General features: G+C 34.7%; 1 pseudogene; it reads left to right on the top strand.

Moving 5' to 3' along the window:
* Nucleotides 1-5,064: 5,064 nt before the first annotated feature.
* LOC143594867 (cleavage and polyadenylation specificity factor subunit 1-like) lies at nt 5,065-19,683 on the top strand (annotated as a pseudogene).
* The last annotated feature ends 1,756 nt before the right edge of the window (nt 19,684-21,439 follow it).

Below are 21,439 nucleotides of genomic sequence, written 5' to 3' on the forward strand. Positions count from 1 at the left end.
TATGTATGAAAAAGTCTCATGAAGTAATTTGCATTATTCAGTTTTGGTTTATAAAACAAATAAATATATATGGTTCTCAAGAAACAATAATAATGCTAATGTGTGTGATTTTAAGGAAATTCCACCGACCCACTTATTTGGGCTGGCCCACTTGAAAGATGGATCTTGAAAGTCGCGGGCAGAGGTCACGAGAAAAGAGTTAACTTGAAGGCTACGCTAGGGATTTTAAAGAACAACCCCAGGAGCCCCATAATAATTTGGATCGGCAGTTGGTGGCAACACAAAAGAAAATTATATAAAACCGAAGGCTGATTGGCTTTTGGTCCAATCGAAAAAGAGAAAAAGAAATAACACAAACTTTATACCAAAAGTTTGTTCTGTTTTGTTTTAGTACGAGGAGCAGCAAAACGAAAAGAGATAATATTTCTTTGGCGGCGGAATCTTTTGAGCAGAGACACAAGGTTTGGTATTTTAATCTTTTGTTTCACTTTTTTTTTTTGATCATGTTGGCTGTCATATTTGATATGGTTTTTTGAGATTATTATTAATATGAGTAGCTAAACTTTTTAGAACTACCTAGGTTTGGTTAATTGACGATGTTTTGATGATTGTTTTGGGTTGAGTAACGAACATATAATTGATTTTCTAGTGTCAAGTTCATATTATTATGATTTTATTCTATGATTGCTATTGAGTTGTACAATATTATATTAATTAAACCCCGTGTGATTTTATCTTTACATGAATTAGTTTCGTGTTTTTGTTTAGGATTGCATGTTAGGACTAATTACTTGGTGTTTTTGGTTGTTTGTGGTAGACGTCACCATAGAGTTTGATTGGTTAAAGTTGTTCATATCAATGGTTCTTCTCATTTTAGTTGGACCAAGACATTAGAGTTGGTTTATCTCTTTGGTATATTCGATTTAGTTTGTCGTTGCGAGACCACGTGCGGTTTTCTAGCCGTTGATTAGGTTAATTTTTAAGACGAATTATTTAATATTTAATATTGAATTACCCCTTATTCCCGAGGTTTTGTTAGGATTACGGGTCTTAGAGGAATTTGTGGTTTTTGATACGGACCAAGTAATAAATCAGTTGGGTACTTAGAAAATCAACCGTGCTTTATCCTTCTTTCTAGACGTTTTTTAGGGGTCTTTAGTAAAACTGACCGTGGGGACCTATTTTCCCTTATAATTGTCTAGTTAGATTATCTTTTGAACCCGGTTTTATGTGTTTCGTTTGTCACCCGAGCGTCGTTGATAGTCCGTTAAAATACCTTACCTAGGTGGTTCACCTTCATCATATTTGAGAGCTCCGTTAGTGCCGTTAAGTCTTGTTAATTTTTCTTGTTAGTTTTGTTAAGTTAAGTAAGTTAGTTAAATTAATTTAAATAAAATAAAAAAATAATAAAATCAATTAAATATTTTAAGGTAGGACTTGGATTAGGGTTTATAATCTGAGCCGTTCTCACGTGTCTTGGAGTTCGATATCCTGATTTTCCTAATCTTTGCTATACGCGATCGGTACACTTTCCGTTTGTGTGAACTAGGATAGACTGTTTGGTTTTTTAAAGCTTAGTTGCGATCCGGGTTTTATTTATATATATATTTTAGCACATCAACCCTGAACAGCCCTAGACACGGATACAAACTTTCCTACGGCGACCTAAACATCAAACACATCAACTACGGGCTCGGGTAATTTTTTCAACAAGGAACAGAAAGTTGTAGACACAAAACTTCTACTGGCACCCGAATCAAATAAAACGGTTGCCTGTATTTCATCAAGTAAATAGGTGCCCGAAACAACGTCCGCATCATCCTTTGCCTCTTTCTTGGTGATATTGATGGCCCTCGCCCTGACCTTTGGCTTTTCTTCCAGTTTCCCCCTCGAGGAAGTTCCCGGGTCCCCCCCCCCCCCCCCAGTCTTGATAGTAGGGCAGTTTGATGCCAAGTGGCCAGCTCCCTTACAGCGGAAACAAGTCAATGTCGGACTCTCGAAATGGGGGTGTCCAACCTTATCACAACGAAAACAGGAACTAGTCCCATGCTTACATTCCCCTTTGTGCTGTTTCCCGCACTTCTTGCACTTTACAAATGCCACATCCTTCTTAAAATCCGAATTCTCAATCTTAACCCTCTTCTCGGCCGAATTAAAGTTGTTTCCCCCAGGCCGTTTACCGTACGAATTTGAATTCCACGTCTTCCTAGTCTCGGTTGGCGGTAACTTCTCCCTCTGATCGTATAATGCGCCAGCTAGGGTAACCTATCACACCCCAACCTACGTCGGAAATGCCAGGGCGCGAACTGATTGTCACATCTCTCAAGGTACTATCATGCAATATTTATATGACAATATCTATTAATTTTATTCAATTTCCAAATAAATCAAATACAAAATACAACTCATTAAACAAATAATAAACACAAATTTAATTCCTGATTTTATCTTTTCTAACATAATTCTTCACTAAATCTTCACAAAGTCTTGCAAATAATTCAAGCGATAACCTGCATATGCGTATAAAATAGAATTTGTCAACAACACATGTTGAATGAGCAACACACTAGTTTAGTTGTACATATAGTATATATAACAAAAATACGTAGCTGCAACAAGTCATATGAGAATAACAAAATAACCAAATGAGCAAGTATAACTGAGATGTCAAGAAGCACAAAGGCTGACGACTGGCGTATGATCATACTAGACTGAGATTATGTTGGACCTCTCCGAATGCGAAAGCATACAAAGCAAATAAGCATATAAACAAGTAAGGTATAAGTTGTTAACACATAAGACAAAGTTGCAGTTTTGTGTATAAGTATATGAGAAAGTATATTTACGCATATGTCCCCAAAATGTGGAAAACAAGTAAAATAGGGGAATGTGGTACTCACCTCGATAGACGAACAATGGAAATAGATAACAATAAGAATGACGATTCTCGGAAATCACATGTTGACGATGAGGCCTAATAAGGAAAATAGAATATGGATACGCTAAGTTAATGAACTAGATCGATTATGACAGCTCGACAAGTATAATTATTATTAAGTCATGTTATAATTAATATAATATTTTATAAAGATATATAACTATAAACATAATTCCCTTTTAACTAAGACTATTATGTTGAGATCGACCACTATCGAGAGTTTAAAATAATTTATTAAAGTTTATTTTATAAACTAAGTCCTTTCACTTAAAGTGGTGGCAATATATATAAATATTTATAAAAATAAAATTGGTTTATAAAATACTTGGCCAAATAATTATGCATAATAATAAGATATATTTTATGTATTAATTATGTACTATAAATTAAACAAAACCTTTTTAAATCATTAATATAAAGAAAAACCTTTATCAAGTTAATACTCATTATATATATATATATATATATATATATATATATATATACTTATCTAAATACATGATTTTTAACAAAGTTCGGAATACAACTAGTTTACTAGTTGATGTGTCGGTTATAATAAATTATTGAATTATAATACACTTTAATGTTTAAATTAATTAATATATGAAATAAAAGGAAAATAAGGATAAAATTACCTGAAACAAAGATCAAATTAGATTAAGGGCTTTTGATCTACATTTGAACGCGGCCATAACCATGTATGAAATTACCTGAAACGAAGATCGGACATGGGGTAACGAGATACAACAGAGCCAGGGGTGGTGAGGTGATGAACGGATTAGCAAACAGCAACAATAATATAATTGATTATAGGGTTGTAGTTGGCGATGGTTTAGAGATCGTGTGTGCAGATTTAATTGAATTTATATGGATGTTTTCTTGTAAAACAATCTAGGGTTAGGGTCGGTTTATAATAACACGAATTGCTGATTCGTTTTGATTCGTCTTAGCATAATAAAGAGTCGGTTAGGCCGTTTATGGAATGTATAACACGCGTTTTGGTTCAATTACCATATTGGTTACGAAAATTGCGGTCCAAGCAAGTTAATCGAGTTGCGGATTGCGATCTGGGTCTGGGCATGAGCAAACGGGTTCCCATTTAAATGATACATTATAATAAGTTATAGATATTGCATATCAGTCCTTAGAGTTGGAGATGGAAACATAATGGGTAGAAGTTTTAGTTTGGACCCGAACATTGAACCTAGTCGGGTGAAAATATATGTTCGAAAACCCGAGTTGTTACATAACCACTGATTGAAACGAGTTCATGTTGGTGGTCATCACACCTCTTCGAATATCTTCCGTAAGACCCTTCACATACTTTTTAATCCTCTTGGCTTCAGGAGTAACCAAATCGGGGCACAAGCGAGCCATCTTATTAAACTTCGTGGTGTACTCCCGATGCGTCATACTGCCAGCCTCCAAGGTCAAGAAATCTTGTTCAATCTTATCCAATTTGTGTGGAGTATAAAACTGATCAAGAACCAACTTCTTCAACTCAACCCAAGTCATCCTCCTAATAGAACGATCACCCATAGCCTGCACCAGATTATCCCACCAACATAGCGCTTCAGAACGAAACGAGGCAGTCGCGAAGGTCACCATGTCCTCCCCCTTACACTTACTAACCCTCAATATGGCCTCCATTTCTCTCACCCACTGATATGTTGCCAACGCATCCTTAGTACCGTCGAAGGAAGGAGGGTCACACTTCTTAAAATCTCCATACGAACAACCTCGGGTAGATACACTAAAGGTGCGGACCTCGTCTTCATCCTCACTCGACACAAACACCTCTTCTTCCCCGGCTGGCATCTCCTTACTCATCCCTTCCTTATCCGAACTCTTACCCAGCAGTGATTTTTCCATGGCCCTGACAGACTCAGTAACGATTTCTTTTCTTTATGTAGAATTTCATCACTATTAGCTTCTTGCAAAAATATTATTCTCTTAATGTTGATGATGACTTTCTTGGGAAAGAGACTACTGGGGCGGTTAAAGGTTACAAAATCACATGTCCCGTCTTACTAGAAATAGTAGGAGATGATCATGACCATTCATTTGGAACTTCCCCTAGACAGACTTGGGACACTCGACGCTTGCCCGCTCTAGACCTTAAGCCCATGGAGGACTCTGAAGCTGAAGCTAATGATGACTTTGGAATCTCCATCTCTGCCTCCTCTAGAGTTCGCCAAACTTGGGCTAGCCGCCACTTAGATGTTCTACAACTTCATCACTCTGTTGATGATACAAAAACACCAGAGGAAACTTATCCAACACCCAAGCCCCTTTCATCAACCAAAAATCCAGCTATCCGATTACCTCCTAGAAGCAGAAGCAGATCACAGTTGCTTATATCCACCAGAAAAGAAGAAACCGACACGAAACTCCCCGTAACAAAACCACAACCGATAGCTTCCACAACGAAATTGATAGCTAGTGCATTGGTCAAACTAGTCAAGAGGCAAGTGTTTAACAAAATTGAATGCAATTAAGACTTGTTTGACTAAATTGGAGGTTGAAAAAGATGGAGAGATGTTAGGAAATAGTCTAGATACAATGTGTAACATCATAAATATCATAAATATAAATCATAACCATAAATCATAAACAAACATCATAAATGAAATTGGAAATCAATATTTTCTTTAATAATTGAAGGTATGAAATTATATCGAAATTTTAAAATGGATTGGTTTTTCACGTTTGAAAATTGACGAATGTCACATCTAGCGCCCCCGCCGGTGCTTTATTATAATGAAAAATAACACGCAGGTAATGAATTTAGTATCGATTTTATCACCGTTGTACACCCACCTATAGATAATTTCTTTACTTTACACAAAAATAATCTTTTTTCCTGAATAACTCAACATCCGAATCGCAAGAATCCACCAAATTCATGTTTGCACCCACTTGAAGTCCAAGATATTTAAATGGAAACAAGCTCGTTTTACAACCGATCGTACTAGCCATCACCACCCTTTCATGGACCTCCACTCTTGTTCCATACAACCAATTCTTTGTAAGTTTAAATTTTAATCCAGATGCTAAATAAAAACACCTTAAAATTCAGCGAAGATTCATCACGTACTCTTCCTCCCATTCCCAATAAACACCACATTGTCCGCGTATAATAGATGTGTCATCACTAGACCCCACACCTGATCCCTTTAAATAAACCACAACCACTTGCCCTTTTCATAACCACTATTATTGCCTCCATAGCCAAAAACAAATAGAAATGGTGAGATGGGGTCTCCTTTCCGAAGCCCCCTTACATGTAAACTCTAGGTCAGAGACCCATTCACCAAAACCGATGATCTCCCACCTTTGATGATCACCATTATCCACCCCCTTTCACCTAGCTGGAACTAAGCGAGTCATACGTCTTTTCAATATCTATTTTAAAAAAATACCACGTTTCTTGCTTTATTTTTTATTTTATTTTTTCAGCCATGCAACACTTTCATCTAGCATTAATGGTGGGGTTGTCTAGAATGTTTATATCTTTTAAAAAAGCCGACTGTTTGACCGAAAGCAGGTTCCCAATTACTTTTTTTTAACCGATTCACAAGAACCTTTGATATTACCTTGTTTATGAACCCTAAAAGGCTAGTGGGCCAGCGGGTCTTTCATTGTCGGAAACAACGAAGAAACAACACCAAAACTAACCTGACCGGTCATATATACTAGAAAAATTCCTCAAGAATTCAACGGAAGTTAGCTTAATGAGAGAACACCCCGAGAACGTTTAAGAAAGTTAAGCGTATATCCGTTTGGTTCTCCCGGCCCCCTCCAAAACATATATATACTAGTTTATATCCCCCGTATTACGGGGGTTGTTTAAAATTTTCGTTTCTAATATTATGAATGTATTTTTTTTGGATTTTAGTTTATTTATTGTAAAAAGTTAATAATATACTTGAACTTATTTTGATTACTTTATGTTAAGTTATGTTCATTTTTTAATGAAACGTTAAATGAATTATCTACTTAATTTTTATATTTATTCGTTTATCTTCATTTGTTATAATTTGGATATTATTTTGTGAAACTTTTCATTTAAGTTAAACTTAAAAGAAAAAAAATCGCTAATGTAACTAAATCCATATTGAAAAATTAACTTAGGGTTTGATTACGGAGTTTGTTTTACATTTTATGTTTCTAATATTTATATATCTTTTTTGTATTTTAATTTTATCTATTGTAAGGAAATTAATAATATACTTAGGGTTTGATGATGAAATGGTTTCACAAATAGATGAGATGTTATAACCCGTTTAAAAGCTATCTGGGTTTGATGATGAAATGGTTTCACAAATAGATGAGATGTTATAACCCGTTTAAAAGCTATCTGGGTTTGATGAGACCATGACCCGCTTATTTTTTTTTACAATAAAATTGTTTCATAATTATAAATTATATCTTTTTTTAAAAAAAATCTAATATTAATTTTTGTACATCATATTTTATAGGATTTTCATATCAAATATTTGGTGAAATTAATTTGTAATATAATGAGATGTTATAACTCGTTTAATGGCTATCTGGGTTTGGTAAGACCCATACCCGTGAATTCGGGTTAAATGCATGAAAACCCACCATTTACAAATAAATCTGGTGGCTTGAGAGAAAATATGGAGATTTGTTTATATATATTTAAGATTATTATAGATAACCAAACAAATAATTACGAATGCCTGGTTATTACGTTATTCGTTTTCAAAATTTATATACTTTTTGGACTTTACTTTATTTATTGTAAGGACATTGATAATATGCTTAAAGTTTGATGATAAAAGGGTTTCACAAATAAATGAGATGTTATAACCCGTTTAAAAGCTATCAGGGTTTGGTGAGACCCAAGACCGTTTATTTTTTTTATTATAAAATTGTTTCTTAATTATAAATAATATTTTTAAAAAAATAATATAATAACTTTTAGTATATCCCTATTTTATTGGATTTTCACATTAATAACTTGGTGAGATTAATTTTTAATTTAATGAGATGTTATAAGCCGTTTAAGGAATATATGGGTTTGGTAATACCCATACCCGTGAATTCGAGTCAAATGCATGAGAAGTCTTCATTTAAAAATCAAGCAATTTTGTGGCTTCCATAAAAGGGGGGAGCGACCACATCGCGACACTTAGGATTTTTGAGCTTTCGTTTATATATATTATGGCACGTTGCGCCGGGCAGGTCGGTAAAACCGAGCGGTCGTAAAATTGAAGCCTTGTCGGTTCTAAGTGTTAAGGCGGTAAGCTGACTGTTGTATATAAATATATACATCTTTTCAGCCTCAAATAATCTCTACAAACTGCAACTTCTATCAAATAAACTAGCTCAGAAGGCTACTTATCACACTAAAATACAAATTCAGATAAACCCAAGCCTCAAACAAAGAAATAAGCGAAAAGACGAAGAAAAACAGAAGAAAACACAAGAAAAACAAGAAACACGCCCCCATGCTCCAAGAAACACACCCCATGCTTCTGATCACAAGAAAAGACAAAAATCTACAAGAAAAGACAATCATTGAAGACAAAAGCTGTAAGACCCTGACTCCCGGTGGTTCCACAGTTGGTACTCATACACGATATTTACAAAATACTTAAACTTAAACAGCTCGTTCCCTTAAAATAATAATTCATAGTATAGGTTCAGCAGAAATTATTAAAACAAATTCCCAAAATCAAATTGAAATGTATTTAATAAAACATTAAAAGAGAATGTTTAATTTTATTGAAACTTCCGACTCAGTATGCCTTCAATCGACCGAGTAGTCTCGAGCACGTTCAAGCGGTAAGCATCCTCCTCTTAACCTGAAACTCACACTAACATGTACACAAAGTCAGCTTAAGCTGAGTGAGTTCAAGTTTAAATAAATAACATCTTTAATAATAATAGATTTTCATTCCTCAGAAGCCACTGCAGAAACACCATATCGACAATAATAATAGGTAATCATTCTTATATATAAACATCTCTATACATGCTTTCCTATATAAATATATATATATATATATGTAACATTCATTAATAACATTCAGGGACGAGAAAACGTACAACCCCAACACGTAACATTCCATTAACGCGTGCAAACACAAAGTAGGCATACGTAACATCCGTAATCGATAACGACTACATCATTCGCCAATTATTGGCCATTCAATAATATATATACATACACATCCATACATCATTCAATATTATCATTTCAAGGTCTATCCTATATAAATAAGCCTATGCAATGTAATTTTAACGGTTTTTCAAGCAAAACCGCTTAAGTGTACATGCTAGCCCAAAAACTTAAAAAGAGTTAAAAGGGCATCATGAACTCACCTGACACGAATTCACCACGAGCTAGAGAATCACTAAGTATCCCCATAACTCAAACGCCTAAGAAGATTTTGGTTGTTGTGAACCACTGACTTATTTTTTTTTTCAATGGCAGAGGAATACATCAAGAATTGTGAACCAATATTGTTTTGTTGTTGTGCGGCTGAAATGAATGAAGGTCGAGAGAATCTTTTAATGAGGAGTGAGTGATTTCTGTGTTTCTTGTTGTCCACCCAAAAACCCACTAACTCCAATTCAAAATATATGTTGGTATATGTTGTGTCAGCTGAATAATTGCCCTCCAAAACCCACTCACAAACCTTCTGAACACAATTATGTATTTGAGTGTTTGTTTGATCTCCCTGTTTTCTAGTAGTAGGACCCAAAGTCCATTACAGAAGAAACCAAAACAAAAACTCCATGCCAAAAACACAAAAGGGTAGCATACGCGGTTAGCCTAGAACAAGCCATGTATCGATCAATATACGTGATATAATGATCATTTGAGATGCAAAAGACTTGTAGGGATTTTAAATACCAATCTTGAATTGGATTTATACACTTCAATCATGGATGAACAAAAGAAAATGGGGTTGTTGGTTGCTCCTGCATTTCCAATCGGACAAGGAAAAGAAAAAAAAGAAAGTGGGGGTGGTTGTGAATTATTTAGACAACTAATATCACCTTTACAATTTATGGTTTAAAAAAAGAAACGACATATTTGGCCACAAGGGAATTAATTTCTAACTTTTCATAAAGCCCCCTAGATTAATTCATATTTAAATTAGGTTCCAAAGACTAAAATAAATCAGTGTTTCACATAACCCCCTCCTAGTTTCATAGCATGCGAAGTTGATCTGACAGTTAAGTTAACTAATGTTTCTTTGGCTTACAACCGCAGGATTTGGCGAAATTTAGGGCGTTACACACACTTTACAAACTTTAAATCTTTGAACTGAAAATTTACGGGTGTTACCAAAGCACGGGGTCGTGCCTCCTTGACCACGGGGCCGTGGCCACCTCCAGATAAGACAAAATGAATTTAAACACATGTCAATAAAAGCACGGGGGTGTGCCTCAAAAGCACACCCCCGTGGTGAGTCATCATGTACGATCTAACAACATGCAACTGGGACACGTGGACACGGGGTCGTGCCTCATTAATCACGGGGTCGTGCTCCTCCTTCCAGACATCCTATAAATAGAGGCTTAAGTTACACTCACTTGGTGAGATTAATTTTTAATTTAATGAGATGTTATAAGCCGTTTAAGGAATATCTGGGTTTGGAAATACCCATACCCGTGAATTCGAGTCAAATGCATGAGAAGTCTCCATTTAAAAATCAAGCAATTTTGTGGCTTCCATAAAAGGGGGGAGCGACCACATCGCGATACGTAGGATTTTTGAGCTTTCGTTTATATATATTATAGATATATATAACCAGAGTTTTACCAGGCGCGTTGCGCCGGGCAGGTCGGTAAAACCGAGCGGTTGTAAAATCGAAGCCTTTTCGGTTCTAAGTGTTAAGGCGATAAGCTGACTGTTGTATATAAATATATACATCTTTTCAACATCAAATAATCTCTACAAACTGCAACTTCTATTAAATAAACTAGGTCAGAAAGCTACTTATCACACTAAAATACAAATTCAGGTAAACCCAAGCCTCAAACAAAGAAACAAGCGAAAAGACGAAGAAAATATAAGAAAAACAAGAAACGCCCCCCCCCCCCCCCATGCTCTAGGAAACACGCCCCCATGATTTTGATCACAAGAAAAGACAATCACTGAAGACAAAAGCACGGGGTCGTGCCTCCTTGACCACGGGGCCGTGGTCACCTCCAGATAAGACAAAATGAATTTAAACACATGTCAATAAAAGCACGGGGGCGTGCCTCAAAAGCACACCCCCGTGGTGAGTCATCATGTACGATCTAACAACATGCAACTGGGACACGTGGACACGGGGCCGTGCCTCATTAAGCACGGGGTCGTGCTCCTCCTTCCAGACAGCCTATAAATAGAGGCTTAAGTTGCACTCACTTGGTGTGCTTGAAGAAGATCTCTAAACGGGTTTATCTTATAAAAACACCCACATTACACTCATATTGAAGATCTTGTGAGGAGTTTGAAGGCTTGGAGGATATCATCATCATCATCAACATCACCATAATCCATCATCATTAAGAAGAGAGACTCATCCACATTTGGTTAGATTGTTCTAGTTTAATCATGTGTTTGTTATCATCATCTCTTTTTATGTTTATAACAATGCTCCTTATGAGCTAAACTCCATTTACCATCTATAATATATGAAGAAGATTTATTTTACTTGATGATTATGTGAAACATGTGGCTTAGTTTGGTATAGTACATGATTATTTTGCAATTATCCATTGATGAAGAAATGTTTTATCACTTAAATTCAATACATCAAGGTTGATGATTTATAATCATTCATGGTAATTCATGTTCTTGGAAACTAGAAATGGTAAAAAGAATACTTTATTCAAGATAAAACATGGATCCTTATGTTGTACTTAGAAATTATGAGTTATAAGCTATGATCTATCTCTCTAGTTTTGATAATTCTTAAATAACATTGTTAACACGATTGCTTAGGTTATCATGCTAGTTAAAGAAATCATATGTTAATGGAATGTGTAACTATAATCTAATTAAATCAACCAAGGGGAGGTTGTGTGAGTTAACTACAACCACTCGAAATTGTTAGGATTGGTATTTGAGAAATCGAAGTCAATCCTAATCGTTATATTATACCAAACTGCTTGTCTACTTAAATTGACATTCTCGTGGTAGCATGACATTAGGAAATGATGGACTTTAAAATGCGCATGTTACTTTCTTTATGTCATAGAATATGTTCACTTAGAAATAAGGGACTATTCTATCATATATTATTAGGACAAGTCTATCACATGTTCATTTAATAATCATCAAAGAATAATGGAGTGGATTCTTAATATTAGATGGTAAACCTTCGTATTCTTGAATTACTCATTTAGAATTTCTCTTTTTGTCACTTATATATTATATATAAGTCTTTCTATTTTATAAAAAGTTTAAAAATCAATCTCAAAATGATTAAACTCTCTGATTAAAGTAAGACGAAGATTCATTATTAGAAACATTTGTGTCCACTGATCGATACTTGGTTCTTACCAATACTATTCTATATATACGATAGGTACACTTGCCTATTTTGTATGTGTTTAGTCTTAGTAGATATCACTTTTATAAATTTAAAACACGATCTTGTGCGAAAGCTAAAACTCCAATTCCAACCATTTTAAGCACTCACTCAAGCACGCATCATTGACGCGAATTCGGCCGGCTTCGGTTATGTGCGCTATTGTACCGGAACTAAAACAAAATATAAAACAAAAAAAAATAAAAAAATTGAGGTGGACCAATGGGGTGACGTCAGTTGGTAAAACTTGAGCGTTGGTAAAACCTGACTATTGTCGATCCCTGGTGTTGAGGCGTTGAATCTACGCAAATTCGACCAATTTCCATTATGTTCTTTACGGTATCGGAATGAAAAAACAAAATCGTTGATTTCCATTACGTTCGTTACGATACTGGTACTAAAACAGAAACGGTGAGTCTACATGAATTTTGGTCAGTTTCCAACACATTTGTTAAGGTACCCGAACTAAAAAAGGCAAAAAAAATACAAAACAAAAACAAAATTGGCATTCGATCGGGTTTTTTTTACGTTCGTTACATGCCGAAACTAAAACAAAAAAAATGTCTTGCACCAATAACGTGTAGCCAAGTGACCCAATAATGTAATTGTGACAACAAAAACTCTTAAACATGTTAACGTATTTAAACAAAAAAAACACATATCAAATAAATAAAAATAAAAAAAGTAACCAAAAAAATGTTTTCAAAGAAAGAAGTTCTCACAACAAAAAAAGTAAATAAATACGAACAAATTTTTTTGGCTTTGGATGGGGCTTGAACTTGCATGGTCCTTTTTATTCCATTCACAAGAATTAAGAATCCTTACAACAACCAACACACCAAGGCATCACAATTTGATAAGCATCAAAATAATTTACATAAAAACAAAACTAATAAAATAAACCGAAAAATATTTTGTGGCACAAAAGTTCTTAATTATACTACACTAGTTTAACGAGTCAAGGCAGCTGGCAAACCAAAGCACTAAAACACGAACGTTGGTAAAACTTGAGCATTACGACGATGAGTCGACACAAATTTGGTCAGTATATGCTGTGTTTGTTACGACATAGGCACCATTGATAAAATTTCAGCGTTAAAACCCAAAAATAATTCGTTAAATGAACATATAAAAACATTAACATATAAGAAAACAAAATATTTAAAACGATGTTTATTTGGTTGGCAAACCCAGGCAGTGGTAAAACCCAAGCATTGCCAGTACCAAGCATTGAGAATGTAACTTGACACGAATACGTCATTTTTTTTATAATGTATGTTACGGTACCGTAACTCAAAGACAAGTAAAAACATATAAAATTGAGGTGGATCAACGACCATTTTTTTAGGGGGGGGGGGGGGTCGGTTGGTAAACTTGCGTATTGGTAAACGTTTTCAGTCATATGCTTTAAATAATGCCGCAAGTTTGCGCAAACTATGTCGGTTTCTTTTAGGTTTAAAAAAATTGATGTTTGATTAGTTTTCATTTCATTTATTATAGTAACAAAAAAAAATGCACCAATCAATATCAATACCAAGCACCAAACTGGTATATAATAATAATAATAATAATAATAATAATAATAAGAGGTGTGGCGTCTGAAAAGTGAAAACATATATTCAAACCACCAAAGCCAAGTGTTAAACGAGTCGTTTTCATGTTTAATATTTGTATTAATCGTGTCGTCTCTAACCTGTTAAACACAATACGACACGATTTGCCGGCTCTACTTGCAAGTTCATATGAATTTAGCATGCAATGAAAATTGTCAATATAGCAACATTTGTATTTTGTAGGAATCTATACCAGGCTGTAAAGGGCTTTGGACCGTTTATCACAAAAGTTCACGCAATCAAGCTGAACATTCAAAAACAGCAACTGAAGATGAAGAGTATCATGCATATTTAATTATCAGCTTAGAAAGCCGGACAATGGTATATATGTTTCCCATGCAAAATTACATGTTTTTTTTTCTGCTTTATTGTGTTTTTTAATCCAAAAAGATGGCAATCTGGTAGCTAGCATAATAAGACACTTATAAGTAATGTCACACTGCTTAATAAGCATGAAACTAATAACATAAAGTATTTTACGTGTGCAGGTGTTACAGACAGTAAGTAATCTTGAGGAGGTGACAGAAAATGTGGATTATTTTGTTCAAGGTAGCACCATTTATGTCGGGAATCTTTTTGGAAGGTAAAACTATACTTTTTCAATGATACATTGAAGCTTTTCATAGATATAAACACATCACACATATCTATGAAATCGTGTTTACAATTTTCTTTGTTATCTACTTCAATCCACGTTTATTAGACCACTTTTGCCAAATTTGTTGCATTTTGATTAGGAGGCGAGTGATACAAGTGTATTCCCGTGGAGCTCGGATTCTTGATGGTGCTTTCATGACTCAAGATTTAACCTTTCGAGCCACAAATTCTGAAGCTGCTTTGACCGTGTCATCAGTCTCTATTGCCGATCCTTATGTTTTATTGATGATGACTGATGGAAGTATTCAGCTTCTTGTTGGAGGTACATTCATTATGGCAACTCAGCAGTCTTTTACTATTTTTAATCCACTACTTTTTTCATACTTGCAGACCCATCCTCATGCACAATGAGCATCAACAACTTAGCAGCATTTCAGACCACTAAGAGAACAATAAGCGCATGTACTCTTTACCACGATAGAGGAACAGAACCATGGCTTAGAAAAACAAGCACCGATGCATGGCTATTGACAGGTGTCAGTGAACCAGTAGAAGGACCTGATGGTACACCTCCTGATCAGGGTGATATCTATTGTGTGATTTGTTATGAAAACGGGACCCTTGAAATATACGATGTCCCGAATTTCTGTTGTGTTTATTCTGTTGAAAGCTTTGTGTCGGGAAGACCTTTTATTGGCGATAACTTGTTTCAAGAATCTTCCAATGAGTCTCAAAAATACCAGAATATGAAGGTTGTTGAACTGGCTATGCATAGGTGGCATGGAGAGAATAGCCGTCCATTTCTTTTTGGAATATTGACTGACGGGACCATTCTTTGTTATCATGCTTACATGTATGAAGGTTCAGAAGCTGCTTCTAAAAGTCAACCGGTTAATGGTCAAAGCTCTTCAAGCCCCGGTACTTCAAGGCTTAAAAATTTAAGATTTTCACGTGTTTCATTGGATACGTACACACGAGAATAGATGTCAACTGAAACTCGTTTTCCTCGAATCACAATGTTTAAAAACATTGGTGGGTGCCCGGGTTTTTTCTTATCGGGTTCACGGCCTGCCTGGTTCATGAAGTTCAGAGAACGTATTCGAATTCATCCACAGGTCAAAATCACTTTTTATGTTATTTGTAGAGGCTACATTTACAACTTAAAACAATTTAATCTCACTGTGTTTGACTTTTTTACAGCTTTGTGACGGACCAATTATCGCGTTTACAGTTCTTCATAACATGTACTGTAACCATGGGTTCATTTATGTTACCTCACAGGTCAGTTAGCAATCTAACATAACTTTTTTTTCTTCATTTCATCCTCTAAAATCTAACGTGTCGAATGCATGTTTTTTTTATTTTTAAACAGGGTACTTTGAAGATCTGTCAACTTCCATCTTTGCTATCATATGACAATCATTGGCTAGTACAAAAGGTTTTAGTTTAGATGTATATTTTTATTGTTTTGCTATCAAGTCAAATGTTTTGTTTGACTTACAAACTGTTGAAATTTGTCTGTGCTTTTGGATAGATTCCCTTGAAGGCCACTCCACATCAAGTGACATACTTTGCCGAGAAGAACTTATACCCGCTTATAGTTTCTGTTCCTGTGAGTTGACTCTCAGTTTTGTTTTTGCTTTTGGTTGACTATTAATTGGGTCGGTTTTGGTTATTTGTATATTTATAACCGACAAAGTTGAACTGACCCATGATTTAGTAAAAACACAGTTAACCGACTTGACTTGCTATCCTTTGTGTTTGCATATATATTTATATATTTAATGTTATGTAATATATACAAATGCCAAATGGTAAAACTCAAATTATTCGAACCCAAATTTATATAACAAATTATTAAGTGGTTAAAAAATTTGAAGTCCAAACTTTAAACCCCAATAACATTATTATGGGCTATTTTAGTCATGCCCAAACATTTCAAGACAAATTCTAGTTCATGGTTAACTTACCCATAATTGACTTAATCATATTAATTGTTCGGTTATCATTCTCTTGTTAACTGATAGTTAAGTTATGGTTACGATTTTAGGCCATAACTAACCCAAACTGACCCATGCATGCCCCTACAGTTAGTGTATGTCAATCTCTTTTAAACTATTAAATCAAACTTTCGTAAATATTTTATGATGAATATGATTAGATTAATTGTATCATAGATGAACCTTAATCAGGTCCTTCAAAATTTCTTGTATAATTTTTCTTACATAGGGTGTTATCTTTTAGAACATCATAACATTTGGATTGTTTTGTGTAAATATCTCACATTTATAATATTTGAGTTATCAAATTGGGCTTCATTGTCTAATTCTTGGTTTTTTGCAGGTATCAAAGCCCATAACTCAAGTCTTATCAACTCTGGTTGATCAAGAATCTGGCCACCAAATCGAGCATGATACTTCAAATCTTGATGGCACTTATACCGTAGAAGAATTTGAGGTTAGAATTTTGGAACCAGAGAGTTCTGGCGGGCCATGGCAAACAAAGGGAACCATTCACATGCAAACTTCTGAGAATGCGTTAACTGTGAGAGTGGTTACATTAACCGTAAGTTCATATCACAGTCATTGTTCTATTTACATCTATTATTCTTATTGGCGCTTTTAATTCTTTTGGAATATTGTTCTTGAGCTAGAATACAACAACACGAGAGAATGAAACTCTTTTAGCAATCGGGACAGCTTATGTGCAAGGGGAGGATGTAGCTGCAAGAGGACGCGTTCTTTTGTTCTCGGTTGAAAGTAACACTGAAAATTCGCCGGCAAAGGTATAGTAACTTGATTATTTCTATATTACTTTAGGATTTAGAATTACAATTCTTTTAATGTTTTTGTTTCTGGTCTTTTATTGCTCATTTAGGTTACGGAGGTTTACTCGAAGGAAATGAAAGGTGCCATATCAGCATTAGCTTCAATTCAAGGCTATCTGCTAGTTGCTTCGGGCCCCAAAGTTATCCTACACAAGTGGACCGGTTCTGAATTGAATGGTGTTGCATTTTTTGATGCCCCACCACTTTATGTAGTCAGCTTAAATATTGTGAGTTATCTTTCATGTCTATAGTTAGGCCTGTACAGGAATTGAACGTTCAATGAATCGCCCGTGAACTATTTGACGTTTGTTTTATTTGATAAACGAATGAACATGTGCCATCTTTTGTTCATAACGAACATGAACACATGTCTCACTCGTTTGTGTTTGTGAACGTTCGTTCATTTAAATTTGTTTATGTTTGTTTGTCCGTTGGTTTAAAGCTCGATCGTTTATGTATTTACTTAGGTCATAACTCATAACAGTTTAGTCTATTTTTATGAAACAAAACTATCACCTAATACAATTTAGTCTACTTTTATTAACACAAGCATGCTCATTTTCTTAAGAGTGAACAAGAAAACCCCGTTCATTTAATTGTTCGTATTCGGCTAAAGTTAAATGAACAAACGCGGGCATGTCTAGTTCGTGTTCGGTTCGTTTAGACGTCTACAAGCTTATGTCTTGCATTTTGACCATCTGTCTAGTAACATAATGTCGGTTTGATGGTTTTCTTTTTTAGGTTAAGAATTTTATTCTAATAGGAGATGTACACAAGAGCATATATTTCTTAAGTTGGAAAGAAAACGGGTCCCAGTTGACTTTATTAGCCAAGGATTTCGGCTCCCTTGACTGCTTTGCTACCGAGTTTCTAATCGATGGAAGTACTTTAAGTCTAATGGTCTCAGATGACCAAAAGAATGTTCAGGTAAGCACTTCTTCATGTATTATATACATATATATATATATATGCTCCCTTTTAACCGTTTATATAATAACACTTTGGATCCATATTTACCTTATTTTGTAACTCTCAGATATTTTATTATGCACCAAAGGTGTCGGAAAGTTGGAAGGGTCAAAAACTACTTTCCCGAGCCGAGTTTCATGTGGGGGCCCACGTGACTAAGTTCCTTCGGTTACAGATGCTTCCGGCTTCTTCCACCGGTCCTGCGGCTTCTGATAAAACAAACCGTTTTGCACTTGTGTTTGGAACCCTAGATGGAAGCATTGGGTGTATTGCACCACTTGATGAATTAACGTTTCGCAGGCTTCAATCGCTGCAGAAAAAGCTTGTGGATGCGGTTTCTCATGTTGCGGGATTGAATCCGAGATCCTTTCGCCAGTTTCATTCGAACGGGAAGGCTCACCGCCCCGGGCCTGATAGTATTGTGGACTGTGAGCTGTTGTGTCAGTAAGTTTGTTTAACCTCTTTTCACATATTCTGTCAAGTCATGTAGAAAGAAATCTTATAGATTTGTTTATTTTTTTTTTCGGTGCAGTTATGATATGCTTCCATTTGAGAATCAGCATGAAATCGCTAACCAGATTGGGACGACACGTGCTCAGATTATTGCAAATTTGAATGACTTGGCTCTTGGCACTAGCTTTTTGTGAAGTGTATCATCTTGTTGATGTCGACTGATCATGTTGTGTCATCTAATCATGTGTAATTTGAGAGTTTTCGTTTTGGAAATTGTATATAGAGAGTTTGTAGTTGCTGTGGAGGACCAAAAAACTAACAGTGGTTTCGTACTGGCGGCATAGGGTGGTGGTGTGGTGGCTCGGAGATTTATGTTGTCTGTTTTTTTCTCTATAAAACCATGTGGGTTAGGTTTTTCTTATTTTTCAAGGATTTAGTGAAGTTGATTTAGTTTCGAGTTTCTTGGATAGCATGTAGCGAAGGAGATTTGTGATACATAGAATGATTTTAATTTGGTAACCATTTGGATTTAACAATTTGGAAGCCTTTAATAATCAACAAAAATCAATGACATTTATCTTATTCTTGTCTGCCAGATTTTCATTAAGGAAATTGAGTGTTATATTTATTTAAATAATTTAAGAAAGTGTTATGCCATTATGCATGGCAAAGCTTTTGTACGTTTAAGCATAATTTCTATATTTTATGTTTAAATAATAGATTTGTGTAAAAAGTTAACCTTAGAGTATCTCCAATGCTATGAACATTCATATTTAATACATCAAAAAATTCAAAAAATATGATTGTAGTTTTTATAATGTAAGGAGTAGTTTATGGTGTTATAAGTGAAAAATAATGAAATGTAGTGATTTTTCTGTATATTTTAAAAATATACTGTTTACATCATATTATATTTTTAATATATTTTGAAAGTGGTTGTGAGTGAAAGAAAGAAAAATGATACTGATAAATGTATAAAAATTATTTATTTGAAATAGAAGCAGTGGCGGATCCAGGAATTTTTTTTAGGTGGTGCACTACTATTTGATGTTTCAATTTCATAGAGTCTGGTATAAAAAATTTCGGTTCGGTTCGATGATTCGGGCAAAGTTCATTATATAATAAAAATATGATAATTTTTTTTATAAAAACATAAAAACTAACAAATTTATTTTTGACGATTTACTACTTGAAGAACAATTAAACATTTAATAAATGAATATAAACTTACCTTTAAAGTGAAATAATTCTAGAAAGAGTAGCTACTGCTATATAAGTATGTGTTTTATAAAACCCTAAAGTGATATATAAGGTTGAATAATAAACAAAAAATGTTCTAAAATTTGTTTCTACAGGGAATCGAACCCGCGACCTTCTTTTTACAAAACTAGCAAATTACCAACTACTCCAACGCTTGAATTGTCAATAAGATGGTTCCTTTCTAATTTATAAGGTGATTCCTTTAGCATTTTCTATATATCAATACACTATTATTTCGAAACTCGGGTGGTTCCGGGGAACCACCCAATTGCTATATAAATCCGCCCCTGAATAGAAGAGAAATATAGTAATTTTTAGTGTAATTTTGGATTCGAAGATACATGATTAAATGTGAATGCTCTAAGTGTTGCAAACCTCCACCGTAGCATATAACATTGATTTCAAACTTTTCTCAAAATTTTTTATTTTCTTTTACAACACCAAACCTTCACAAACTTCATTAATAGCATTAACAATATCGTACATGTAAACACACACACATATATACATATATGTGTGTGTGTGTGAGAGAGAGAGAGAGAGTGGTGGCCCATAATACCTGGTATGGCTCTAGTCTTCAGCCATAAACCCGCTCATGGACTTGAGCTCCACAATGCAAGCAAATTTGTCTCCTTGACTCCGCTTCTCTCCCCATAGATCCAAACGGAGAACCCATCTGCGTTGGAGGTGCTCTTAGTATGGAGCATATATATTATATAAAAAATGTGACATTAGAGTTCTATATTTAACGAATTTTGAAAATGACTATATAAAGTCTTCAGTCTATGTGATATATAAATCCAATGAAAGTAACACCCTAATTTGGGGTGTTATTTCTTAACTTATTAGCTTTCTTTTTTGTTTGTAGGTCTTTCTAGTTGTCTCCATTTTATGAAATTTCGTTAGTGATTGATAAGAATTAATTTCCGTGACCCATTTTGTTGACTTTGTTTAGCTAGGCTTGGGTGGTGGTGAATGCGTGTTATCATGATATGATGTTTACTTGCCTTTATCACTTTTTAAGTACAGTTAAAATTATATAGTTATCTAAGTTTTAGAAATTTAGGGTTAAATCATATAGAAGAGAAAAGAATCAGATTGCACATGCAACTCACACGCTAATTTTTATCAATACTCTTATAAGAATTTAAGATCACATGTTGTAATAGAAATTTAGGCTTGAAAATAGGCATGTTGTCGTTTCACTCCCCAGTAAATT

This window comes from Bidens hawaiensis, unplaced genomic scaffold (genome assembly GCF_021521415.1).
Source record: "Bidens hawaiensis isolate Kalapana, Puna unplaced genomic scaffold, B.hawaiensis_p1.1 tig00044268_1, whole genome shotgun sequence".
NCBI lineage: Eukaryota > Viridiplantae > Streptophyta > Magnoliopsida > Asterales > Asteraceae > Bidens > Bidens hawaiensis.